The 27981-nt window shown below is 38.6% G+C and overlaps 1 long non-coding RNA gene across 3 annotated transcripts in view; it reads left to right on the forward strand.

The window, feature by feature from the left end:
- The window catches only part of LOC143443026 (uncharacterized), a 526104-nt gene that overhangs the window by 177754 nt on the left and 320369 nt on the right, over positions 1-27981 (forward strand). For all 3 annotated transcript variants that reach the window (XR_013111702.1, XR_013111701.1, XR_013111703.1), the window contains exon 2: positions 24067-24128. This is a non-coding gene — a long non-coding RNA (uncharacterized LOC143443026). The remainder of the gene's footprint in view (positions 1-24066; positions 24129-27981) is intronic.

Below are 27981 nucleotides of genomic sequence, written 5' to 3' on the forward strand. Positions count from 1 at the left end.
GCTGGTAAACCAGGTAGCCGGAATCCTCTCCATACTGGTGTTTGTCTAAGTAGACTTGGTGGCTGAGAGATACATGAAAAAGAGTTATGACTGAATGTTTTCAGTATTTTGTTATTTTAGAAATGATTTATTGAACTCATTGCATCTCAGAAAGGAGAATTAATAGGCTGCTATTTTCCTTCTGTTTCAAAATTAACCCACTGTTTTACAAAACAGAAACCACTTTTGGTTTCTCCAGCATCTCTTTCCAGCTCTGAAGCAGAGTTCTGTTGTTTTCACCTGAATGCATCTTCTGGTTCTCAGGGTTGTTTTGGCTACGTGTGCAGAATGCCATGTACCGGAAACCAGAGGTATCCTTCACCAGTGGCCATTAGCATATGCTTTTCCTAAGGTTCCATGTACTTATTCTGAGCATGTGCCTTTTACAATGCAGAACACAAGAGACTTGTTTTGTAAGATTAATGAAGGTCACCAAAATTCTCAAAAGTATTCTGATAATTAAGGCTTTGTTTATCAAAAACAAGTTATATTAAGAGCAAAAAGATTCATGGTAATTATTCATAATCTTAACAATTCAAGTGTAGCCACCTCATTTGTGCATTTAATTCTTCTTGTTAATGTTTTGCATAAATCTGCATAATTACTTGAGTTGCCTGTTGTAATTTTGACAGCTACTCAGTTCATGTGCACCAAAGTATATCAAAAGCTTGATGTGCTGAATATTTATAATTTTACGTATGTTCTTGGGATAATATTTTTTCAACAATATTTTTAGTTTTTATAAAATTGACACGGTATACTCAGAAACTTTGCCAAATGTAGCTGTCTAAAATAGAGAGCACACGAGGGAGGAGACATAACATTTAAAGGTATAGAACCCATGCAGGACAAAGTTTTTCTGAAGTCCGGACGAACTGAGCCTCTCAAATCTTCCTCTCTCTAACAATCTCCTCTCTCTCTCTCTCTCTCTCTCTCTCTCTCTCTCTCTCCCTTCCTCTCTTCCTCCCTCTCTCTCTCTTTGCCTCTCTCTCTCAGTACCTCCTGCAAAAAAAAAAAAAAAAAAAAAAAAAAAAAAAAAAAAAAAAAAAAGCCTTTAGGAAGACAAGAAGTCCCCTCCACCCCTATCTTCCTGTAATTATTTTGCAGGATCTGGAGGAACCAACTGCTCCCCTGTCGTCCCCTCTCTGGATAACAGTAATAGTCTGATTAGTAAACAAGTTAAGGAAAAACCCCTAAGCAAGCTCTCAAGTGTAGTCTTGAATTGTTACTTACATTCTGCAGGGAACAGGGAGGAGACCACCATCATTTTATTATGAAGTCGCTATGAGGAATGGGAGTGTTTGTCTGAAGGTTTTTAGCAGGTGGATTTTCCACATAATATAAGGTCCAAGACATAGTCAGTACCAATCAGTGCGGTCACAGGGAAATAATAGCCGGGAGAGCGACCTATCGATAAGGTGATATGATGCCTTTTCCACGTTCCTGGTGGGAAGAGATTTTTATGGATTGAGAAAATTGTAACCTCTTCCAGATAAATGGTAGCAGGCATGATTTCAAAATGATACCAGATGTTGTGGTTGTTTGTAAATATCTTGGTGCTTCTGAAATATTGAGACATTTCACGCCCAGATCTTTGAGGAAATTTTATTGTTTTTGCTCAACTGTACTTGGGGGAGTTTCATCAGTCAAAGTTGTGTAATTGATTGCACTGATACCAGAACTGCATGAAGATACTAAAGCCTCCTCTCTGGAATTCTAACAGATAGCTTTCAAGTACTTTAAAGTTTCTGTTTTGCCTGAAAACACTGTGGCTTCATCAGCTGGCTAGAAAGAAAGACTAGTCCTTTGGTGCTGAGGGAGCTAAGAGGCTCCTCGTTCATCCTGTGACATCTGCATACCGCCGCCAAACAGGTGATAGAATTCCCGGGAATCCTTGGTAATCACTCATCCCGTGATTGTATTGATCTGCAATGGGATTAGACATTCAGCGGTGTCCATTTGCCGAACACTAGTGTTTTTTAACCATTACATTTCTTCCAAAAATGATTTAAACTTATTAGCTTTCTAACTAAATAAAATGTCAACATGTGAGCTCTTACGACCACTTAAATGAGGAAGCCGGTGAATGAAAGGATAGGCTGAAGAGGCATGTTCACATATTAGAACTCAGCTCCTGTGAGATGGATATGAACTCCAAAAGCTTGCATGTAAACACATTGCTCCAGCAAGCCGTCCAGTCTACCTTCTGTTTGCTTCTTATTTAAGTTTCTCAATGCATTGAGAGAATACTGAGGATATCAAATAAACTTACTATGGGATTATTTTGAAAAAAAAAAAAAAAACAAACAAGCATCCAGAGATTCTAAAGATAAAATGTCAGATTCATTTGTTTTCTTAATAAGTATATGTTTGTGTCTGTAATGCGTCTGTATACCTGGGTATAGGTTGTGGGTGTGCATATGTGTGAGGTCGCTTGTAGTGCAGTTTTGTGCTTCCGTATTTCCCTTTGATAAACACTTGGATGTAAGTGAAAATTTAAAAGGTAGCTGTATACTCAGTGTGTGTTGCACACAGTAGGGAACAATCATAAACCCAGTGAAAAAGCCACAGCATTGCAGCTATATGCATTAATTAAAAGAAGTTTGTTAAACTAAATTTGAAAAAAAAAAAAACTTCTTTAATTGTGTTTACCCAAAAGCCTTTTCTTCCTAATTTAAATAGCATAAACATCTGGACTAAAGCAATATTAGAATCATGGCAGTAGTCAAGCAAATCTTGTGGAAAATAATGAAATTAGATCCCTGGTGTTGTGACAGAGGAAGGGCAGGATACATCAGTTCGATGTTAATAAAATTTCCATGAATGACTGAATACAATTAAGAAATTGTCAGTTGCAGCAATGAACTTTTGTAGCTCATAGATGTTTGCATCATTTGATTATGCTGGCAATTTAAAATTGTTTGTTAGTGTCTGTGTTGGGATATTAATTATGACCTTTATTACAGCCCATATAGCAAGACGCAAACTGTGTTGTGGTATTAAAGGAGCTGAACTATTTAGAGCAGGGTCTGTGGGGTTCGGGGTGCCAGAACCCTTTCAAAGTAGAAATGATTTTTAAAAGATGAATCATTGGGCAACAACAGGGATGAGTAAGCCTTTTAATACAAGAATTTCTTTTTAATAGTGTTTTAACAGTTTTAATTGCTAACAACATCTGTAAAACTGAGGAAAAAAGCATTTTTAACTGTGACTCTAAGATAAGCTTTCCCTGTTCAGGAAGAGAAAACAATTATTCATTGGTTAATTAGCTGTAAACAACTTTTAAGAGACACATCCATTATATATGTAATTATTTGAAAAAAATGGGCTTTAATGTTATTTGTACTAATGCATAATTATTAGTGCTTGCTAAAAGGATTAACAGTACTTAGATGACCACCATTATTGAAGAGGAACACAGTGAAGAAATGAGATTAGCATCAGCCAGGAATGTGTGATGATGAATTGGAGAATGGGGTTTTCCTTTTGTTTCCCTCCTGTACTCTTTGGGAGAGTTCATGTGGAGTCACATTACATTTTCGAGGCACCGTCTTCTATGTGGCATTTTCTCATCTATATTGTTTCAATACAGAAAGAAAACACCTCGGTAGATAAGTGTATATTCCTAAGAATTAGACTGCTGCTAAAATGTATTTATTCATTTTTACCTCTGAGTGCTTTATTTTTTCTTAAATCAACTGTGAATTATAGCTTAAGCCAATGGTTATTTAAAGACTGAAGTTACCACGTTAAGCCTGTGAGCTCCTTAGTCTCATTTGTGCTCATAGCCTCCCATTACGCTTATTACGTCAGCATAGTGGACTTGGATGGTGTTCCCGCCAGTGGGAAGAGATCAAGTCCAATCAAACAGAACAAGTTTGGCCTTGCATTATTAGCTGAGGAAGTCTACTGCTGATTTCCTTTTAGGGTTCATTGTTTTAGGCTAAAACAGAACACAGTGGACAGTTAATGTCTAATTAGTCTGGATCTTGGCTCTGTCTTCATCCTGTATGTACCCAGCTTCCTTTCTCTTTTGCCTCCACTTACCTCGTGCTGATGTTATGAAGACTCTAAATTGTCTACTTTATGCAGCAATGATATTTAGAGAGAATATTGTAGAGCCTGGGGGCAAACCCAGGGCCCTTTGCTACTGTATACTTTGATGACCTCATCTTAGATGGTTCAAAGGTTAGTATAGAATTTCTTACTTCAGGTGGCTGGATTGGTTCAACCCAAGAACCCTTCTTTATAGAAAGCAGTGAAGTACTAGACTCTGGTTTTAGGAGCCATGTTTCTAAACTGCAGTTAAAATTTCAGTGGTGGTGACCCATCTTCTGTATCTCTCCTGAAGCTACATATCTCAAGTGGGTAGGCCACCATGATAGATTTTGCTGGGAGCACAATTTAGACAGAAAAGCCCTTGCATATTCTCAGCAGTACAGTCTGTAAAGTCCTTGATCAAGTTTTCTGCTCCACACCAAGGAGGTCAGTGTCCTTGTGAGTCACTCGGAATTGAAAAGCTGTAGTGTATTGAACTTACAATTTCCATAGCATTTGGTACAAGGAAAGATTTTGTCTTGAGTGGTGCCTGCTTGGACTGTCACATTGGCTGAAGGAGCTGAGCCTTAAGAGACCTTCATGTGGCATGCATTTAACTGGGTGTAGGTACAAACACTAGTCGGTATGCTGTGTTATTAGATTCTTTCCTCTCGGTTGCTCTCCCACACCAAGTTCTGCCTGCACCCTGAAATTTTAAGAGCTGATGTCAAGAAACTCACCTATACAACACATTCATGTCTTATATATTTGTAAAATTTCAAATTCAAACCCAGCCCGTGGCCTTTGGCATAAATGTGGTGAGAAACGGAGGTCGTGCCTGTTATTTTTCTTTAGAGAGGGAAATTACTCCATTTTCAGGGATTTGTGAATTTAAGCGGAGATGATTACCTGGAACATTGGGGTTTTGGAAATGGGAAGCCTTGTTGCTCAATTTACTAATTTATTTTGTGATCTGTGACTAAACTGAGTAAAAATGCAAATAGTACAAGGCCCTTTCTGTTTTATCACCGGATCAGTTTACTGATGGGAGGATCAGAGTCACTAAACACGAGACACTCACATTCCTAAGTAGTCCAGCTTTAAAAGCAGCGAAAGTGAAGACTCTGGGAAGATTGCTGCGGTGCACACAGGGAGGTTTAAATGAGATCTACTTATTTATTTTAGGTTTAAAATGAAGAGTCTCCAGCTCAGTTTTATTGGCCATTGTGACAGCACAAACAGGTCTGCTCCCATCACATGCGACAATAAACTGTGTTGCTCAGAGGTGGCAGATTCACCCAAAAAGGAAAGCATTTGGCAAAGGCTGAGCGAATACTGATGCAGCTTTTAGAGGGACTCTGTTAAATCCTTTGTCAACTGCTAGCTCTTCAAAGCTGAAAATCACGTTTTGATGCTTTTCTCTTCTTCTTCTTCTTTTTTTTTTTTTTTTTTGCTTTGGGTAAGGATCAGATCAGTATCCTTCAGTGTTTGTGATACTAAAATAATTCATGAAAATGCATTTCTTTCACATGTGTATATTTAATATATTCAAATAAGTAAGCTCATCAAGGGAAAATCAGTAAGAATGTTTACTGTGGTACAGTGCCTTGTTATGTATGGTTAGAAATTCTGGGGGTGTTTGCCAAATAAAATTCTTATATGCTTCAATCAGTCTTTAACATGTGATTTCTTCTGAAATATAGGAGAGGAAGTATGGAATTCTTAAGGACCTTATATAGTTTGAAATACCTTTATGCTGAAAGAACAGAGTAGGAGCCATATTTCCAAATGGAAAACCCAATCCCCAAAGGCTCAAAAGCCCGGATTTGTCATCTTACCCTTATGACATGAAAATATCTGATTGGTGTAGCAGTTGATATGTGTAGCTTTTTCTCTTCTAAATGTGTTTTCTTTTAAAAATATTGACTCAGACTAAGCGACACATTTATTTTTGCAGTAGGTCAAAGGTGGGGTTGTATGAAGTTTACACAGGCAGGTCTACAATCCCTTACCCAGAACCCCTGGGGCAGATGTATTTCTGCATTCAGGAAATTTCTTTTAGAAAGGTAATATGGTACACATACTACAGATTATGCAATATTCCAGCTGGGTCTGGGGCAGCACCCTATAATCAAACACATTCATGTTTCAGCATTGAAATGTATGAATATTCACACTGAGTGGGATAAATAAAGATTCAAAATAATCTTCTTGAAATTAGTTCAGGTCTGGTTTTGCTGCCACATGAGTTATGAAAAGCCTTTTAAAGCTTTTTGTTTTTAGAGTTGCAGATGGAAGACCGTGGGCCAGTACTTCTATACTTGCTCACCCCCTCCAGTTACCTTCGCTGACACAGCTTCTAAGTTTTAATTCATGTGGTCCAAAATGGGCTTCTGTAATCAAACAAACAAGAAAGGACAAATAACTTGCTGATAAACCCTTTCTTCTTTTGCAGAGCAGGGAATCAGACCCAGGAGCTCACACATGCTACACAAGGGCTCTACCAATGAAGTATACTCCCAGCCTCAGATATTTTTTTTAAAGTAAAAAGTCAAGAAGTATTTTTGGTTAAGAAATATGAGGAAAGCTTTGTGATGGGTGCCTGGGGGTGTGCTGGAGTAGCAAAATAGTCTGTATCCTGGTAGAATAAATAGGCAAATCATGCAGATGAGACATATAAGACAATCTCAGTTTTGTTGGTCCCTTTCTTTCCAACAAGTTTCTTCTCTCTCTCTCTCTCTCTCTCTCTCTCTCTCTCTCTCTCTCTCTCCCTCTCTCTCTCTCTCTCTCGGTTTTTCAAGACAGGGTTTCTCTGTGTAGCCCTGACCATCCTGAAACTCACTCTGTAGACTAGGCTGGCCTCAAACTCAGAAATCCACCTGCCTCTGCCTCCCAAGTGCTGGGATTAAAGGCGTGCGCCACCATGCCCAGCTCCAACAAAGTTTCTTATCTTCCTTTTTTTCTCCCTCTTTGATGCACATGTGTGTATATACATATATCACATACTTATAGAATACCCAGACCATATAAATAAGTGTTAGATTCAAATAGTACATGCTCTCCATCAACAGTGGCATGTAGGTTTCAAATCACCTGCTGACTTGTATTGATTGATTGGCAGTAGATGCTTTAGGTGTTATAATAAAGCTTCCCATTAAGTGTGAGCTTAGCTGTAAGAGTCTCCTTATTGATCAAGAACTTAAAACATGGTGGCTGGGGCCAATGGACAGGCTGTATATTTACTGTTCTTAAAGTTATAGCCAGCTAGAGGAGATGATGTTATGTTGAAGGTGTCATACAGTTGTGATAATTATTATGATTATTATTCCTTAACTTAGTTCATGTTTTTGTAAAATGTAATGCCATGAAGGTTGTTTTAGAAGTATGACTGACAGATAAAGCTAAAGAACCTCTGAATAACTGTGACCCATGTGCTTTCCGTGCTATGGGCTACAATACTATAAATGAAGCGAATCTGCAACAAAGCAATTCAGTGAAGTAAACTACATTATGATCACACTGATTATCATTTAAGATTCTCCTCTGCATAATATTTTTCCTTTTTGTATGAATTATAGAATGCACCAACGCTAAGTAAACATGAGCAATCCTTGCAGTTGTTACCCTTCAGATTATCTTCTCTTGTGTTTTATTCTCTCAGCTCTACTGTTTTGGGGCCCTATTCACACGTGGGGTGTCAGAGCAGGAAAGCTTGATGCTTACCCTGTTTGCGTGGTTTGGTTTGGTTTTAGGAAAATTTGCATGTCTCTAGTCCCACCATGCGGGGTTTGTGTATTGATGTCATGTCTTAGTCTGCTGTCTGAAATGTGTAATTATCATGAACACAGGATGTTGGGAAGGACGGTACTCCAATACAGTCATTATATGATGTGGCTAGAGATATGACTGAACTGACAAAGGCTAAGCTCGGAATATAAACATCAACAGTTGCTAGGAGAACTGTGCATGTTTAGATGTGAGAGTTCATTAATAGCGATGATCCGACACTTCACACAACTTTCCCGTCTCCCTTACTCCAGCATTCTCATATACGGGACTTTCTCTTTCCTTGGGAATTTGACCTCTTTCCATCAGAATTGAGCTTTGTCACAAGCTTTCTTCCATCCTACCTGTAATATCTAGAGATTTTATTTGAGATTTTATTTTGTCTTTAAACTGCATTCTCAACTTTGAGAGCAAGAAATTATTTTAGTTATGTAATTAATACCAGATTTCTCAGGTTCACAGTAACATTTTTGGTGATGCAATGTTATATCATTAACAAATACTGAGCTGAATATTTTAAATGCATTCTGAAAAGTTCAGAGATCCCTGCTGCTTGTGTGAAAGGTTAGGCCACCACATTTAAAATAAGACAAAATAGAATAATAGAGGAGCCACAGGCATCTTTTATTTCTCTGTCTTGGAGAAGCAGCATCAGGGATCAAAGAGCTTAACTGTAACACTGCTCTCCTGACCTGCCTTGTACCTCCTTGGGCATGAGAATGGACAATCCAAGGGACCTGAAAAACTGTGTTCATCCAAAGTCTTTGAACATCAAACTAGGCAATCATATCTGTACTCAGGGGAAGCTGATTCATTGCTGGCCAAAAATGGCAATGCAGGCTACCAAATGAAATGGATTATAAAATTTGATTGGTATAAGAAATCCAAGTTAAAATGTCTCATCATGCATTTAATACTGATCTGGGAGATAGAGATCAGACAGTGTAGAAACATAATTTATTCTTACCAAAAAAATAGAGTATTGACTTATATGCAGAGGAATTTAAAGATGGGACAAAGCTATCATATTTATGTAGGTATCACTTAACAGTTGAACTTTATAATCATCATAGCTGCATTAATTTTTAACTATATTTAGTATGTATTTTGAATTTAGACTGACTTTGTGACACTATGTGCATATAAAACAAATAACTATGTTTTATCTGCTAATGAATAAAGCAAAGGGAATTGCATCTTAAGAATTTGGGATGTGTTCCATTGGCCAAGCACTAACTTATGTAAAGACCCCAGGTTCAACTCCCCAAGCCCTGCAATAGCAAAAGTGTATCTTAATGTCTCTTCCGATTTTGAGTTTATTGGGTCACTTTGGAAATCTGAAAATCCATGGAACATACTGCCTCTGGGAGGGATTCATGAGGATTAAACATGACTTTTACTTTTATGAATATATCAAATAAAACAAAAATTTAGATTTAAACGTTTACTTGGTTTAAGGCATATGCATTTTTAGATCTTTCTACTATCTAAAAGCAAACGTAAGTCTTAAATGCATATAATTTTACTTAGGAATACACTCCATCCTGTCAATGCATTTTATTTTAATGTTTGTGTGTGTGTGTGTGTGTGTATGCTGAGGTATAAACGCATGTTGACTGTTTCAGATGGGTATGCTGGTGACGATAATTACATTTTCAGTACTTTCTATTTAAAGCAGTGAAATCAAATCCTTCTGTGCACTGACTTACATGAATATGTCAACATCCTGCCGATGCCACGTACATATGTCACTATGTAGAGAGTGACCATGCCAGCTCTCAGGATTTGACTGTGCACTCCAGTCACTGGGCCTGTGTGTGATCAAAGAGTCTATACGCTGTGTCTAAACTTTATTTGGAAGCTTGTCTCAGGTGTATGCCTCCGACATGCCACACCTATTCATTGGGCTTGGGCACAGTAAGTTTGGTTGTTGCTGGGACACAGAGGACTTCCATGCTTGCAGGACACTCCCCAGTCCAGTAGACCAGAAAGCCTCAATGCACCTCTTCCCTCGTGTGTATACTATGCTGTGGTCTGAGGACTAGCCCAGTCTCCCAGTAGGCATTATTTCTAAGATGGTCAAGACTAATTTTGTTATTCCTTTTTTTAAGTTACTTGTTTTTGTCATGTACGTAAGTCAAGATTGTAAATTATAAAGCACTCCATAAAGTGTTTAATGAATTCATAAATAAATGGATGGTTTTGAAACCAAGCAAGATTTGTAGATGAAATTCAATGATGATGTACAATGGCATTGAGCAGGACTGGCTGGAGGATAAAGGATGTATGAACTAGATGTTTTTGCTCTAGAAAGCTTAGTGTCTAGGCTGACTAAAACTAAAACTAACAGCAAATAACCAGTACCTGTGTGAAAACTGATTGGACACAAAAAGCTTTTTAATTTTTCTTCACATGTAACCAAAAGCACTCACTTATGGGCAAACAGCTTTATCTGTACAGATGTGGGGCATGGTTAGGTTTCATGATTTCTAAGCAAATCAGATCTCAGATCTCTCTTCTTGCTCGAGTTTAAGTGGTTATAGTATTCTGGTTGGTAATGTAGACTGTATGCACCCTGATTCTGTTAAGTATCTACCTTTCATATTCAAAGGCTTACCTGAGATTTAGTAACATCTAGGAAGGAACTGGTGACAAACATGGAATCTCAAATATTACACTACCTTTAGTGGGCTACCCCTATGTATGAGTATTTAAAATGCAACTGACAGAGTGTTATGCTTAGACTATTGACTGGCATGACACCAGACGAAATTAATACTAAGTGAAAATTCAAAGAAAAAATATTATTTATTCATAATTGATGGTTTTCAGCCTACACTTTCCAACCTTGTTTCTGAAATTTTTCATGGCTTTCGTTAATTTTTTTAAAATTTATAACTCACTTTATCATTGCATTTTTCAAGGTGATGGATTGAGATAAGGTGACTTATATTTAGCTGTATATTATTGGACTGGAGGTTCTCAGCCTGAGCTATAAAGCAGAAAAACCAAGTTCCAATGGTCTGTGCTGCATCCACATTAATTAAGCAAGAATCTTGGGGGTTTAAGTCCAGGCACTGATCACTTTAGAGTTCTCTTTAGCTGATTCTAACCTTCATTGAGGATTGAAAAACCACTGGACAGACCAGAAAGGCACAAGAGTTTAAAGCCATTACTGACAGTCTCAATAGGATCTATAAGTTCCCTGCAGGTTTGTACCTGACCTGTTTCCTAAGTTGATTTCAGGCCAACAACAGTAAAGAACTTATCATTCATATATATATATTATATATATATTATATAAATATATATATATGCTATATATATAATATATATATATAATATATATGCATATATATACACACATACATACATACATATATACTTGTCTTAAGTTTTATCTAATGAAGTAATTGACTTTTTGGAATATGCTGAATTCAAACCAGAGGACTTTAGCCAGACACAGTTGATTTGGCCTGAAGTTCATTAGTCCATTATAAGTGCTGTTTAATGAACGCCTAAGTAGGCATTTCCTAGAATTATGCACAGGAATTTGGTTTGTCATCCAGATATAATGTATGTGAACCCACAGGGCAGGCAAACATGGAATACACATATACATGTGTGCATGCATGTATGTATTTGTTTCTGTTACTTAAGTGGAAGAATTAGCCTTCTAGATTGTAGGTTGGTGTTAGATGCTCTAAAATTGAGGATAAAAAGCTTGCACTTTCTCTGTTGTCTGTTTCTGCTTGAAAATTCTGTCACTTTTACTGGGCATCTAAAAATACAAAATCAGGTAAGACTTATTTCTGCTCTCTCCTCCACCCCACATTTTTTAATGTGCATAATCCTGGGATAAATACCCGTGAGTAAGAAAATTTAAGTGACTACCCTGACATTCTCACATAATTTATACCACAGTCAGACAGACAAATTGTGCTGATTGTATTTCTTCAAAGAAAGAAAGAGTGTGGGGGAGAGCAGGGAGGAAGTGTGGCCCAGAGACGAGAGTAAATCACAAAAGTGATCTCAAGTGAGCAGAGATAGATTTCTGGAATACAGTGTGCAATGAAACCACTGACCTCTTATACATGGGTTCATGTCTTTTTCTACAGAAACAGATGGGTAATAGCGTAATGCTGAAATCATGCTCGACATAATATGGACCTAGTGATTGCAGACCTGATTGCTTGCCATATGGTTGCTGAAGGGTTGAAGAGAAAATGGGATGATATGCAAACCTTTAAAAGCAACATTTTTATTGAATGGCCATTACATTAAAAGCCAAACTCTGCAAATGAAGGCAAGAACTGCAGTGAATAATGATGACATCACAAAGCAGTAAAGGCAGTGGGGGATTGTATGTATTTTTCTGTACATATGGAAACTACAAGCACACTACTTATTTTTGTTACTTTCCGTGATGTTGTGATGGGTATGAGGGGGTAAGGTGGTGGGACAGAAATGCCTGTAGTATAGAAATTGTGTGTGTGTGTGTGTGTGTGTGTGTGTGTTGGGGGGAGGACTGCTACATTCACTAGGTCAGAGAGATGAGACCATATTTGTTTCAGGGGAAAGTAGATTTGACTCAGAGGCTCTGTCTGGAATATGACGAACTTTCCTGATGTTGGGTATCTCAGCAAGAGACTGATGGGGAAAACCTGCCTGAGAGTTCAGTGTGAAAGGGACGGAAGGCATTTAAGCTTTGTATTTCCTCACACAGGCTTTGCTGCTCTTGCTGTCTGGGAGCAGGTGTGTAGGATAAGGTAGAAGCCATTTCCCAGAGCGCATCACAGTTGAATTGAGCAGCTGTGTTGTTTCCTATAGTTTTGTTTTCAGCATGTTATGGGAGGAGAGATAGGATTTTTTTTTTCTTTTAAATATTTTTATTAGCTTGCTTCAAATTTGCATACACCTCATTTCCTGTCTCTTTAATGAACATCTTTCAATCGTGCAAAAATCTTAAGGGTTTGTGCTCAGAAATGGACTCAAATACATTAAGCTAAACCTACTTAGAATGTGTGGAGGGTAATGAGGTGAGAGGCAAAAATTCAGTCCTTCCGTGAGGAATCTGAAGTATCTAGTTTTATTTTAGCATGTAAGAGCTACCAATTAAGACCAAATATTCAAACTTAATATGTATTATAATCATAGCAAATCTATGGGCACTTGGGGAATGTATATTCCTTTGTGTCTTCCTTTGAAGGTCTATTCTTCAAGGCACATTTGTATATAAAATCCACCCAATGCATTTTACTGTGAATTCATTTCCCCATTAAATACTATGTTGTCTTTAAATTTCTAAGTATTAACCAATAAGATGACCCGATGCCTGTGTTCGTTGCTTCTATTTTCTTTATGTCCTATTTCTCCTCAGCAAATCTATTGCTTCGATTCATATTCCTAGAAGCAGAGATATTCCCCGAGAGCTCTAAAGAGGAATCAAATTCCTGCTGACAGGGGCTTGGGTCTCCTATAAACATTGGAGTTGCCCATTGCTAATAAAAATTTATGTGGAGGAAGAGCTTGACTCTGGTTAATATGACATGTGTGGGTATTGTTTTACTTATCTTGATTTTTGTCATTTATTGTTAAAGATACTTCAGAATCAAGCTTGTAAGTTGGAAGTCCATCTACAAACAGGCTTTGTTATTAATAGCTTAATTCAGGAGTTCACAGGTTTTCTGATCCAAGTCAATCTCAATGGTAGTATGCTTTTCATCCCTGCTAATTCCAAGATTGTCTAGTTAAGATTTGCATCTTATACATACATGCTTTGGTTTGGAAGGAATACCTGTGCAGCTCTGAAATCCCATTTGTTTTGCTCAGAGAGTATGAGTTAAGACAGTGGTGTTCAAAGAGCTTTAGACTACTTAAAGGAACTCCCAGCATTGTTAGGCCATTTTATCAGCCTTCCTAACATTATTACTTCTGCTGCCTAAAGGCATACAGCAAGCGTAGTATAGTTAGTATAGTATAGTAGAGTATGGTATAGTATTTAAGACATCTTATGCATAGCCAGAGTTCTCTTTTTCTTCCCAGTGATGAGAAACATTTTCTTCTTGCCTAGAAAGCTAATTTCTCTACAGCTTGACTAGTGGCATATCTCCTGTGTGGCAGAAATAAGTTTTGCATAACTTTTAAGCACCCAGGCTGACCTATTTAACAGACACTCAGTGGTACAGTGCTTCATAATGTATTTAGGTCAAGCACTTTGTCTAAGCTTCTCATCACTCTTGGACTAGTCTTGCTCTCTGTGAAAACCTCAGGTCTATCCTAGGTATAGATACTGGCCAAGGCATGTTGCCTGATATCAGAATGTAACAAATCCTCATGTAACATAATTATTATGCCACCCAATGATAATGCAAAGTTAAAAAGGCACCTAAGGTTTTGATGAAATATCTGCCTCACTGATTTTCCTCTGAGGAATCACAGTGACAGTGTAAGCAGACACAATGACTAAAAGAGTTTGTGAAGTTAAAATGCTTCCAAATGTCTGTGCTATTTGGAACACTTCCCAAAGATTAAAGAAAATGTCGGTGTGCTATCATTTTGGGGGTAAATTTTTGCTTAAGAAGTTGAATGATACCCTCTCAACCATTAGATTATTTTTTCCTTTTCCTAGCAGATTCCAGAGAGAGAGAGAGAGAGAGAGAGAGAGAACTAAATACAAGCTATGTCATCCTAACGTATTTGAAATGAACCCCCAAGAAGTCTCAGAATGATAGCTCATTGCTTCTGAGATTCTTAAATTGGAAATGTGAATTTGTTATAAAATTTAAAACTATTTTAAAGAAGTATATAGCAGTATTTACCAAAGTATACTTTATCCTTAAATGAGAACACTTTTTTCCCCCCCCAAAGAAGCGGCACTAATAACAGCCTCCTTTTTGGTCATTGTATTCATGAACATATTCCTCCTCCAAGATCTAAAACAACTGCTTAAGCTTTAGAACAACTTGTATTTGGAAGGGATGAGGAAAATACTTCTAACATAATCCATCAGCTTTGGTATGTGATACACTATTATTCCCATTTTATTGCCTACAAAACTAAGATTTTTTTTTTTTTACCAAGAGCATATCTACAGAAGATGTCTCTGGCTGAGAAATGGGCTCTTCTGCCTCCCTCCCAGCAGGGGTACCTTGGCTTCAGCACCAGGCTGTAAAATCAGTGGCTCTCCACCCTGGCTGTGCATAACAGTCACCTGGGGAGCTCTTGAAACAACACCAGTGCTGGCCCCACCCCAGTCCATTAAGTCAGGATCTCTGGGGATGAGGCCTGGACAAGAATGGCTTCAGAAAAGCTCTCCAGCTGATTTTAATTGGGTAGCCTGAGATGAGAGCACTATTTTAAATTAAACACCATCTACATTCATCCAGATTCTAAAGCAATAGGTTTTCCAGCACAAACTGTGCTCGATGCAAATTGTCAAAAGAAAATTAAGTGTATCTATATTATAAAATTCCTCGACATTAAAAGGACTGTGGTAAGGAGGAGAAATGTGCAGAGCTCTGGGCCTGCACACCCATCTGCTCCTCCAGCATCAGGTCTTTCATGGACCAGTGAGGGAATGGGTGTAAAAATTCAATTCAAATAGAATATGTCTGATACATAGAAGACCTGATATAATTGTCAGCCATAGTTCTTGCTTGAGGCCAGAGAGCAAAGCACTCAATTCTTTGGTCAAAGTTTTTTTTTATATCGTTGCAAAGGACACATTAAAATGAGTATTAGAGATACATGTGCATCTAGAAACCAAGTGTCTGTGGCCTTTTAGCCACTTGCTATTGGATCGTGTGTTCTTTGCTAGCAGAGTGTATGACTATTTTTTCCTAGATTCTAAAATACCAAGCTAGGTTGTTACAGTGCATATAACTGTCTCAGCTGTGGGCCAGTGCAAGAGCTTGCCTCCAGGACAGAGGCTGTGGCCAGTGAGTAGTTGAGCAGCCTCACGTGAGGAGTGGAGTGTGCCTCACACGTCCCCTGTCCCTTCATCTGCCTCTGGCTTTATAAAACAAAAGTTTTAAACTTGCATTTGCGTGTCTTCCAGACTGAATGTATAGAGTTGCCCTTTCTTTTGTTTCTGTGTGATTGTTTTGTTACTTTAAATATTTGAAAATAGGTTTTATCAATTATAACTGCAAACAGTTTGTTGTTTGGATATCTGGTTTAACCAGGTAATTTATCCCCTTTTATTTTTCTTGATCTTGTTCCATTATTAGATTTTGTATGTGTGTGTGTTCATGTGTACACGTATGTATGTGTATTTATGTACACACACATTATTGCCAAGATTTTAAATGTCCTGGTTTGATTGGTTACTTTTCCTTGGGGAACTGAGGAATGGACCCTGGGCCTTATGAGTACTATGAGAGTGGCTACCAGTGAACCCAATAAATAATAAATTTATTAATTTAAAGAAAGCATCTGCATAGTTTTCTTAAAGAAATTTACTTTTTCTTTACAGTTACGAATTTCTACAAATAAAACTCCATTAATCATTTAGATAAATTATAGTAATGTTCTCTCTCTCTCTCTCTCTCTCTCTCTCTCTTTCTCTCTCATGTGTGCATGTGTGTATATATGTATGTGTGTGTCTGTGGGTGTGGGTGTGTTTGTGTGTGTATGTGTATATGTGTGTGTGTGTGCGTGTGGGTGTGTGTATGTGTGTGCGTGTGTATATGTGTGTGTGCACCTGTGTGTGTGTGCGTGTATGTTTAGGTGTATTGTATCCGTGGAAAGTAAAGCCCAACCTCCTGTTTGCTAAGCTCATACTTTACCTCCAAGCTACATATATCTTTCTTCCCTCTATTATGTTTAAATGAAGTAGATAATATACATTTAAATGAAATAGGCAGTGCACACTTTGAGGGACATTCTGAAACACTTCCTCTACATGCGACTTGGTTTTTTCATCTCTGTAATGGTGATAATGACCCTGTCTGAGACTCTATAATAGTGACACTACTGCTTTTAACCTTGCTCCCTTGAAATTCAGCCCCCACCACCTGCACTGCTCTGAGTGGAGGTAAAGCCTTCCTCGTGGACCCTTTGCCACACGCCCAGGGCTGTATCTAGGAGTCTTCATTTTGATTAACAGTCTTCCTCAGGAAGTGAGAGGCAGAGACGAGCAGCTCAAGTCTCTTTGAAGTGTGTGCTAAATGATTCACAACAGTGTGAATGAATCAATTTCTGCAAGCATTCCCAACCTTTTAAATATATGCTCTGCCAAATCTTTGTTGGATTATATTCAATTAAAAAAAATGCAGGACCTTTCCACATGCCACTTCTCTTAAAAAAAAAAAAAAAAAAACAAAAAAAACAAAAAAAAACCACATATGCAGCCATTGTGATGTAATGGCGTCGTGCCTACCCAGAGTTGTGTTCTGGGGAGACAGTGAGTGTTAAAGTATTAATAAATCATAATTTAAATATGTTATGTCTTGTGTCATTCATTTTATCTTTGCTGTTACTGTTACATTTACCTCAGGAATCCCCCATTGCTTGTTTTTAAGAAACCAATAGAAAGAAATGAAACTGTGTTTTAGATCCCTTCATTTAAGGCAACATTGTGTGTCTCCGTGAAGGGGATCACCTCATGCAGGATAGAGAGAAAACATTATTTTTTTCTTTAGTAATTCTGTATATAACTTCCAGGGAAAGTGAGATGTAATAAATTTTATTATACTCAGTTAACTATGTACTTAGCCAGTAACTTTATTTTAATATGAATCCTTGTAATTGATGGTCTAGGAACCAATTCTGATCATCAGATGATATGAACCCATGTGAGAGCCAATAGCTACGGAAAGGGGGCTGCTGCCTTTATTTCAAGGGCAGTAACCCTACATTTGGAGGCTGGACTTTATTCTGGCGCTGTCTTTCCATGTGAGAGTTCATCCTTCAGAAGATTTTTTTCCACCATTCATTGTATCTAATTTGGGAACAGTCAAGCCTACAGTATCTAAAAGTATAAAATCCCAAGGTCAGATTCCTTATAAACACCCACTTCACTTCTTCCACCAAACGAATCTGATTTTCCATTTATGATTTCAGCTTTTCTGTGTTATCACTACTGAGATCCAGTCATATAAATCTCCTCCAAAAAGTAGTTGGAAAAAGCTAGTTTCATTTCATCAGATCTCTTTCTTTCTTTCCTTTTTTTTTTTTTTTTGAGTTTTTTTATTGGATATTTTATTTACATTTCAGATGTCATCCCCTTTCCACATTCCCCCCCACCCAGAAATCTCCTATCTTATCCTCCCTCCTCCTGCTTCTATGAGGATGTGCCCCCACCCATCCTCAGACTCCTACCTTCCCACCCACTATTTCTCCCACACTGGGGCATTCAGCCTTCACTGGACCAAGGACTTCCTCACCCACCTATGCCTGACACTGTCATCCTCCCCTATATATACTGCTGGAGCCATGGGTCCCTCCCTATGTGCTCCTAGGCTGGTGGTTTAGATCCTGGGGAGCTCTGGTTGCTTGGTATTGTAGCTCTTCTCATGGGGCCACAAACCCTTTCAACTCCTTCAGTCTTCTTTCTCACTCCTCCATTGGGAACCGCATGATCAGTTCAATGGTTAGCTGTGAGCATCCACCTCTGTATATTTCAGGCTCTGGCAGACCTCTAAGGACAGCCATATCAGGCTTCTCTCAGTATGCACTTCCTGGCATCCACATCAGCATCTACCATTGGTGACTGCACAAGGGATGGATACCCAGGTGGAGCAGTCTCCGGATGACCCCTCCTTCAGTTTCTGTCCCACGCTTTGTCTCCATATTTGCTCCCATGAGTATTTTGTTACTTTTTCTAAGAAAGGCCAAAGCAACCACACTATGGTCTTCCTTGTTCATGAGCTTCACATAGTCTGTGAGTTGTATCTTGGATATTGTGAGCTTTTGGGCCAATATCCAATTATCAGTGAGTGCATACCATGCGTGTGCTTTTGTAATTGGGTTTCCTCACTCAGGATGATATTTTCTAGTTTCATCCATTAGCCTAAGAATTTCATGAAGTCATTGTTTTTAATAGCTGAGTAATATTCCATTGTGTAAATGTACCACATTTTCTTTATCCATTCCTCTGTTGAAGGACATCTGGGTTCTTTCCAGCTTCTGGCTATTATAAATAAGGCTGCTATGAACATAGTGGAGTATATGTCCTTGTTATATGTTGGAGCATCTCTTGGGTATATGCCCAAGAGTGGTATAGGTGAGTCCTCAGGTAATGCTATGTCCAATTTTCTAAAAAACCGCCAGACTGATTTTCAGAATGATTGTACCAGCTTGCAATTCCACCAACAGTGGAGTAGTGTTCCTCTTTCTCCACATCCTCTCCAGCATCTGCTATTGCCTGAGTTTTTTGATCTTGGCCATTCTGACTGGTGTGAGGTGGAATCTTCATAAAATTGCAAAGCTTCTGTAAGGCAAAGGACACTGTCAATAGGACAAAATGACAACCAACAGATTGGGAAAAGATCTTTACCAATCCTACATCTGATAGAGGGCTAATATTCAATATATACAAAGAACTCAAGAAATTAGACAACAGACAACAAAATAACCCTATTAAAAATGGGGTACAGAGCTAAACAAAGAATTCTCAACTGAGGAAACTCAAATGGCTGAGAAGCACCTAAAGAAATGTTCAATATTCCTAGTCATCAGCAAAATGCAAATCAAAACAACCCTGAGATTCCACCTCATCAGAGCTCTTTCAAGGTCAGCCCTGCTTCACCTAGATCAGGGTCTACCATAGAACCTATTAGTGGGACAATGTTCTCACCTGTCTTCAGAGCAGAATCCAAAAGGATGGAGGCCAAGTCAGGGAATCTGTTGCCAAGCTCGCCAAACTTGCTCAAGGTTGAGACTATTGCTCTAGTCATTAAAGAGTTTTTTTTTGAGCTATGTTTTCTCAATTCTGAGTCAAAGTGGAGCATCAGCTGATTTCATGAATTCAGTACTGAACTACAGAGATGAGCTTTCATGAGTGACTGGTGCATCAAAGAGGACCAAAGTACTGAGACAGCAGAGCAGTCAGTGGTCTCAGCTGGTCCCTGATGAGCCCAGAGAGTGGTTGCTTTCTAGTGTCCCATTTTCATATCTCATTGTGTCTAATTTCTCTCTGCTCGATGAAGGAACACCTCCTAGGCTAAGGATGATGCTACAGAAAGAAGCCATCTAGGATTCAGTACTCAGTGAGTAGCTCTCCTCTCACGTAGGTGTCCTGAACCCACTAATGGGATCAGGATGCTGAGTCAGAGACTTCTACTGAAGGCCTCTCTCTCTCTCTCTCTCTCTCTCTCTCTGTGTGTGTGTGTGTGTGTGTGTGTGTGTGTGCGTGCGCGCGCGCGCATGTGCGTGTGTGTGTGTGTGTGTGTGTGTGTGTGTGTGTGTGTGTGTGTGTGTCTAATTTGGAAACTATTTATAACCCCTCACTGTGTAGAGGACACATCGGAGCTTACCCAATGCACCTTTTTGTTTTTCCTGTTTTCTCCTTATTCTTGCTCCATTTCCTGGTGAGTCATACACACACACACACACACACACACACACACACACACACACTCACACACACACCCTTTCTGCACGTGCTGTACAAGTTCCTTTTGTTTGTATCTCCGTGGGTGACTTCTGGATCAATTCCTTATATTCAGTATTACTACATGGCTTGAAGTTAGTTAACAAAACTCTGAATTCACCCCTCAGATATGCTTAAGTACTGCTTAACCTCCCAGAACTGTGATTTCTTCACATGTAGAAGGAACTGTTGAGATGATGAACATTTGTTACATAGCCTCAGTACGGGACTTAGGGGATGATACTATATCCAAGAGCCCTTGCTGCACAAACATGGGAAGCCCAATCTAGGTGCCCAGAATCCATGTAAAAGGCTGGGCATTGTCATGATGCCTGCAAACAGAGTCAGGAGGATCACTGGGGCTTGCTGGCTACCAGCCTAGCTTCAGGGTCTCAAAGAAACCCTTTCAGGGAGATAAACTGGGAAGGGAAGTGACAAAGTAGGACTTATAGCATCCTCCTCTGCCTTTCTTGTCCACACGCACTCACACACATATCCACGCATACTCTGCATACATATACCACATCCTCCCTTTACTCCCTCCCTCCCCCTCTCCCTCCTTCTCCTCCTCTTTCCTCTTCCCACCCCCCCTCTATCTCAGTGACTTTATAACTTTAGATTTTTTTCTATTATTATTAGAATATCTAATTAGGACATTGACCAAGATTAGTGGGTTCAAGATAAATGGCATTGCCCTTGAAAATTCTCTTGTTATGCTCTTAGAGAAACTAAGATATATATTTTTTTAAATATATCCCATCATGCCCCAAGTGTATTTATAGACAGGACTTTTTAGCTAGTCTGGCTTTCATAACTTCACTTTATGTGCAGGGCTTGTACAAGTGGCTATTGTACACTGGCCAAGATGATTCACTTTTTATCACAAGATGGAAAACTCCTTTTAATGTAGCTCTGTCTTGAGGGATCTGTTTTCTTCTCCTGGTTAAATACTAGGGACACAGAAGGTGGTGTGGATGAATTGAAGACTCTGAGATGAGTAGTTCAAGTCTGTTTAAAGGTCTGAAACATGGATTGTGATGAAAAAGACAAGTGGTCCATTTCACAATAAAGTCAGCTCACTTTTTTTCCTCTTTACCTCTTACTCATAACCTTTAATACAGATGTGGGTGGGAAAGAAAGTGTGCAAGACAGAGCAATGCTCAATGTTCCTCATTCTTTCTCCTATTGGCATTTGTCACCTTTTCAAACAGTTGTTGGTTTATATGTGTTTCTTAGCTGAGAGGGGGTAGGAAAGAGGATATTTGGAATGTCATACACAGGGACATATTGCTGTCAAACATATTATTGAAGCTTGGAAAAATGAAATTGAAACAAAGAACACCTGCTACTTTAACTCATTTTTTTAAAAAAAAAAAAAAAAAAAAAACATAATGTTCTTTACTTGCTGACTGGAAATATTGTTTTCAGAGGAGAGAAAGTGCTAATCTAGATGGGAGAAAATGCAATGATTCACTATGCAATGATATGAAGTAAGACTGTTTTAAATTGCTATTTCAGTGCATGAGAGGTGGGCACTTTGTATGAAAACGGTTTTGCTCATCAGGTGGTGAGTATTGCTCTCAAATTGCAGAAAAGAGTAAAATCAGCTCTTCACTGACGATTTTTTTATTGACATCTTTAGTTTGTCTTCATGCCAGTAATTAAATTGCTAATTATGTGTTACTGTTACAGTGGTCATGCTTTTATTACATAATTGCTTCAAGTTTAGCTCAAATCACCAACAATATTTATCTAACCTTTTTGTGCATTAGATAAATTTTAACATATAAAAGCTTTAGAATGACTTCATTGACTCTGTTTTGATTAGCAAAATCAAAGGAATTGTAACCTTTCTCTTTCTGTATGTGGAAATTTGGTCATGCTTTCAATGAGATTTCTGATAATTATTAATTTGAGCAACAGCAATCATTTGAAATAAAAGGAGACAATACAAAGGAAACTTTTAAAAACACATGTTCTCTTCTAGAAAGTAAAATGGTCTTTCCTGAGGTCATTGGAAATATAAAATTAATAATTTGATTGTTAATAGATGTTTGTCTTTGATTACATTTTGGTAACTTAGTCACCAAGGCTCTATCTTCTCTTGGATCACAGGCACAATTTTTTCAGTGTTTAAATGTATTTCATATTTTTCTTATTTGTTTATTTTACAAAAACCATAAGAGACATTTTTCTCCATGAAGATTGCCTCTTTATTTTATTTTGAAATATTTGTATATTTATTTCATTAAATGAGATAATGTTTTTTCTTATTAACATAATTTCCAGTACATTAAACATATTTCTCCACAGACAGAGAGAGGAATCAAATTAAATGACAACTAAATCACTTGCAGCAATTTCAACTGTTAAAAGAAATAAGTGTCTGTGTTTTCTTTGTGATCACAAAGATGTGCTGTAAAGGGAAATGAAATCCTAAAGAAAGAGGACAAAACATAAAGAAATAATGACTGACTTATTGCAGCAATACCACCGAGAGAAGAAAAATTCACTACAAATAAAAGGAAAATAATATAGTGGATTTGAAAGTTACCAAAATTCATTTCTTATTGATGAGTTCCCTGGAAGCTTAATGCTAAGTAAACTGATGAAAAAAAAAATCAATGCAGTAACCCATGAATGATGAGAGTTGAAATAAATACTTTGCGTATGGAGGGCCATTATTCTAAATGTCTAATTTTTTAATAATTCATGTCTTTCTGTTTATAAAAAAAGAGGAATTATTGCTTGGCAGACTCAAAAGGCATGTAAAAAGCTTCTGCTAGAAGCCCACATTTAGTAATAAGCACAAATGATAAGATTGACCTTCGGATTCTAGTGTCATGGCCGGCCTACATGGGGGTGTGTCAGGGCAAGGTGAGTGGCTGAGTGCCAGTGCATTTTATATAGTATTTAGACTTTATGTAGCACAAATTGTTGTCTAAAATGATGACATTTAGATAGTAGGAAGAAGAAAACTCAGAGCATATGTACATGTGTGAGTGAGTGAGTGTGTGTGTGTGTGTGTGTGTGTGATGTTTTTCAGTGTTCTGAAGGGTAGTGATGCTTTCTTAGGAAAATTAACACAGATACATGCATGCAGAGTGGGTATTTGTGGCAGTGTTTTTGTGGTAAGTTCCATACTGCTCTAATAGTGTGTTCAAATCAGAGCATAGGCCTACCTGGTTCTTAATATTTACAGATGGGATGCTGCACTCCTCTTTCTCTTTAACACATCTTAAAAATATATAGCTGGTTAATCTAATCAATTACTCAGATACTGCAGATTCTGTAAAGAACTAATCCCATCCACTTTTCCTAAATTGCTTCTGAGTGAATCAACCATCCTCCACAATTGACCCGTAGACATCCCCTCTCAAGCATGCTCTTTTCTTTCTCCTCCCCAGTTTGCTGCAATCTCAGCTCTCTCTTTACTTTCTTTGCTCTTCTCCCAGCACTTCCACATCAACATGCTAAAATGTCTTTCCGCATGGCTTCTGACTCGTCTCTATCGTCTTCTGTCCCATTCTACTGCTCATCTCTTACCCTGACCCACTGGAAATTAAAAAATTCTAAATTCTAACATGATTTTCCCTTTTGAATTACAGACATGTGAGATGATTGCCTGCCTTAGAACATCTAACTGCCATTCCAGAATGAGATGAGTAAGGTAAGAATTGTCATCTCCCTGATGGGTACAGTCCCATTTATTCCAAAAGTTCTTAGCTTCCCATTCAGGACCAACTTTGAGACCATCTCTCAGACTGGTGTTGTCTCAGTATGGGACTTTATGAGGGTGTGTGGGAATGCAAGGCAAGAGACTTTGTGAGTCGGAGAAGCCCCGAGTTGAGGATTCAATGGTAACATTCAGAAATCCCTTCCTGTGCCCACCTTGGAAAGACTTCCTCCCATGTTTCATTGAGGTCGCAGGGAATAAGGCAAAAGTGCAGGCCACACGCAAGAGATTTTGAATTATGCATAAAGCTAATAATGCCCCAGCATGCAAGCTATGTCAGTAAATAACTAGGCTGGCAGGAGAAAGGTATTCACCTCCCCAGAGCAGGGGATACCACACAGGGAGAGAGCTAGAAGAAGACCAGGGGAAGGGTGAAGGGTCTCATAGCCTTCTGGCTTCTTCTGATGAAGAAGAGCTAGGAGTAAGTAAATATTGAAAGTATCGTCTAATGTCTATTTGTTCTTAAAATAAGTTAGCTGCTCTCTCTCCAGTGGGGTCCCTGTCTGTGCAAGTTTGAGCTTGTGGTAGAGTTAGCCCTTCCTTGTATTAAGTCTTATGTAAAGGGATTCTATCTAGGAAGGAGATTCTTTTGATAGGACCCATCAAAGACTTCTTTAAAAAGTTAAGAGTTTTCATGATGAAGTTTTGGAACATCCTTATGAATGTTAATAGGGAGCTCAATTTTTCATTTTATTTTGAATCTTTAAGTGATTAATATGTAGTAGCAAAGCAGAAGGTAGGCCAGTTGAAGGAGCAGAAGGATTAAAAGGTTTAGAATGACATCCCCAGAACAAGGTACAGCTGGGGAGAACTGATTCTTTAATCTTTCCAATGCTTTTCCTACGTTAGTAAAGCACATTGGTGAATTTTGTTATTTTGTATTATATATACTGAACAGTGAGCTGTGTGCCTACAACACAGACACACACAGACACACACAGACACACACACACACACACACACACACACACACACACACACCTTTAACAATATCATGCAAATGTTGCACAGTATTGGGGTAATGCTAGTAGAAGGACAACTATACTTGACCTATGTGTTCTCTGTCCCCCATAGGAAAGGGTGGCCATTTGCATTTCATCATTTTCCAAGTTTTAGACACAATTTGTTGCGTCTGGTTCTGTACCCTGAAGCATTTTCATAGGCAGTGAAAGAGTATGAGGTTCTTTCTATCTCTCATATGCACATATACATCAACAGATTAAAGATGTTTCTGTGAAAACACCCTTCTCCTCAGAGAGTCATATCAAGCAGTGTTTAAATTAAATAATTTGCATGGCATGGGGAATAAGGCTTTTGTAGCAGTGTGTGGAGGTTATCTTCCCTTGGGAAATTTGTGCCATTTAGTACAATCTGGTGCATGCCAATGAGACACAGGCATGTATCCATTCAGGAAGATAGATTTTATTTTACATCTAAATTCATTTATTTCTTTGTAACATCTTCCATTCTATATTTGTGTCGCAGGGGAAACAGGAGCAACTACTTGTGAAATGTTGAGGCCTTCAAGACCCAAGTACCAGTAAGAAAATGCCTTGAGTGGTTAGGCAGGGGGGAGGTTGGTACCTTCTGGCATAAAGCCAGGTACCATACAGCTCCTTCAATGGGTATAGCTTGATCACATGGATGTTCAAGCTCAGGCCCCTGTTTGGTTTTGTTCCCAGCCCATTGCCTGGTGACGAACGAGGAGCCATTACTGTGGTGAGAGGGTAAGCCACAGGAAGCTAAGTTAGTTGATATTTTTTTCCTACTTGTTCCGGCCAACCAGTATCTAATTTGAGTTGGATACTAATAAGAGGGTTTTTACTGTGAATACTAAACCATGTCCCCAGCTAACACATTCCTCCATAGTCTGATGTAGACTTATCCTCATCAATGGAGAAAGCACAGCTGGACATAGTAAGGACCGTGAATGAAATGCCAAGGAGACAGAAGTTGGGGGTTGGGGGTAAAGGGGAGAAAGAAAGAAGAGCTTGCCTAGTACAGAAAAGTTTTGAAGAGAGTTCTTTTCCTTGGGGTTCTAGGTTAGCTTTAGCCTCTTACTTTACTCATTTATCCCTTATTTAAAAGAAATATCAGGAAATACTCATAGCAGGGACAGCAACTCTGAGTTGCTTCCTATCCCACTGGCAGGCATGCTGCTTTGGTGAATTTCAGCTGACGTGAAGATGCCACGGATCCAGTGGCATAAGGGACAGGCTGATTTCTGCTTGCTTTCAGAGCATGTAAATCTGGTGTCACATGTTGCCAGTGTTGGTTTCTCCCAAGGCCCCTGCCTTTGCCATGCAGGTCGCTAACTTTTCCCCATGTGTAAATGTCTGCTTTGGATAAGCATGGCCCTCATACCACAAGAAGAGCCATCCTGAAGTTCTCAGTTTTAGGATGACCTTATCTTCAACTACAGATGCCTTCTGCAATTCTAGTGCCTCAGATGAGGAGTTATGATTGGAAAGAGTACACCATTCATCCTGCAACAAACTGACCAGCAGAATAGCTATTGTCCTCACTTAGTTATTACTAGCTTAATTAGAGATTTACTCAGTCTTTATATTTGCTGAGTATTTATTAGTAACTAAAATATGCTAGTATTCGATTTTACTGTCTTAAAATGAAGGATCTAGAAAGAGATTAAAACTTATTTATGAAAACAAACAAATGTTACCTGATTGGGTTTTTGTTTGTTTGTTTTTCTTTCTTTTTTTTTTTTTGAAGTTATTTTTTCACTATTAGAATAGCCTGGCATAGTCTTTAATTATGAGCCAGCTGTACCACATGACAACTGCCCTCAGTTCTTGGCTACATTGTGTTCCTGACTCCTAGCCTTCCCTATATATCTTGGATAATAGAATTTCAATGGTTTACTGAGAGTATTAATTGAGATAATACATCTAAACGCTGAACATGGTACCTGGCTCATAGTTATTGCTCAATAAACATGAATCAAATATTCATGATAACCATAGACATTTATACTACATTGTATCATGGTGCTGGATAAAACTGTAATACCTTTCTAGAGTTTCCTTTGCTTACAAGACTATTTGCTGAAGTAAAAGTAAGTTATTTCTTTGTGGTTTGAGTGAACCTTGATAGATACTTTGATTCACAAGCTAGGGACGTTGTAGCAACAGCTTTTAATATTGTCTTTTGTTAGCGAACCGCCGGTGGCTCGGCCTTTAAGTCTCGTGCCCGCAGAGGGCACCCCGTCTCTTGGTGCGCGGGTTCGAGTCCCGCCGTCACCTTGTCCCGTTTCCCGCGTCTTGTGGGAAAAAAAATATTGTCTTTTGTTTCCTTCAATACACAGTTTTATGCTGTGAAAGAGAGAAAGGGCTTAGAAGGACTCTGAAGAGAACTGGCTTGGGTCCTCTGATAGAATCCCATAGAAGAACCTTCTATGTGATTCTTGTATGGAGTACCAAGCTCAGGCTGCACTACAGTATGGCAGGCAATCTATATGTCTTGTTTGCAACAGAAACAGTCAGTAGCATCTTCCACACTTCCTGGAGACAGTACTTCAGCTTCTGAATCTGGAAGGCCCAGATACACAATTCAGTCTCTGGGCTGGAGTGTCCCAACCCTGGAAAGACCATTTAAAATGCTTTGCAATGAGTTGAACTCAGTCTTTGATTAGTTAAAGCATTGCCGTTAGCCCCACAAAGCTGTGTGGATCAGAACCACTCGTCAATGCTTTACTCTGACGATCCTTGAGACGCTCATCTATGCAGAAATAAAATGGTGGCCAAGAAAATCCAAGTATTGTTTTAAAATG

Source organism: Arvicanthis niloticus, chromosome 7, assembly GCF_011762505.2.
Source record: "Arvicanthis niloticus isolate mArvNil1 chromosome 7, mArvNil1.pat.X, whole genome shotgun sequence".
NCBI lineage: Eukaryota > Metazoa > Chordata > Mammalia > Rodentia > Muridae > Arvicanthis > Arvicanthis niloticus.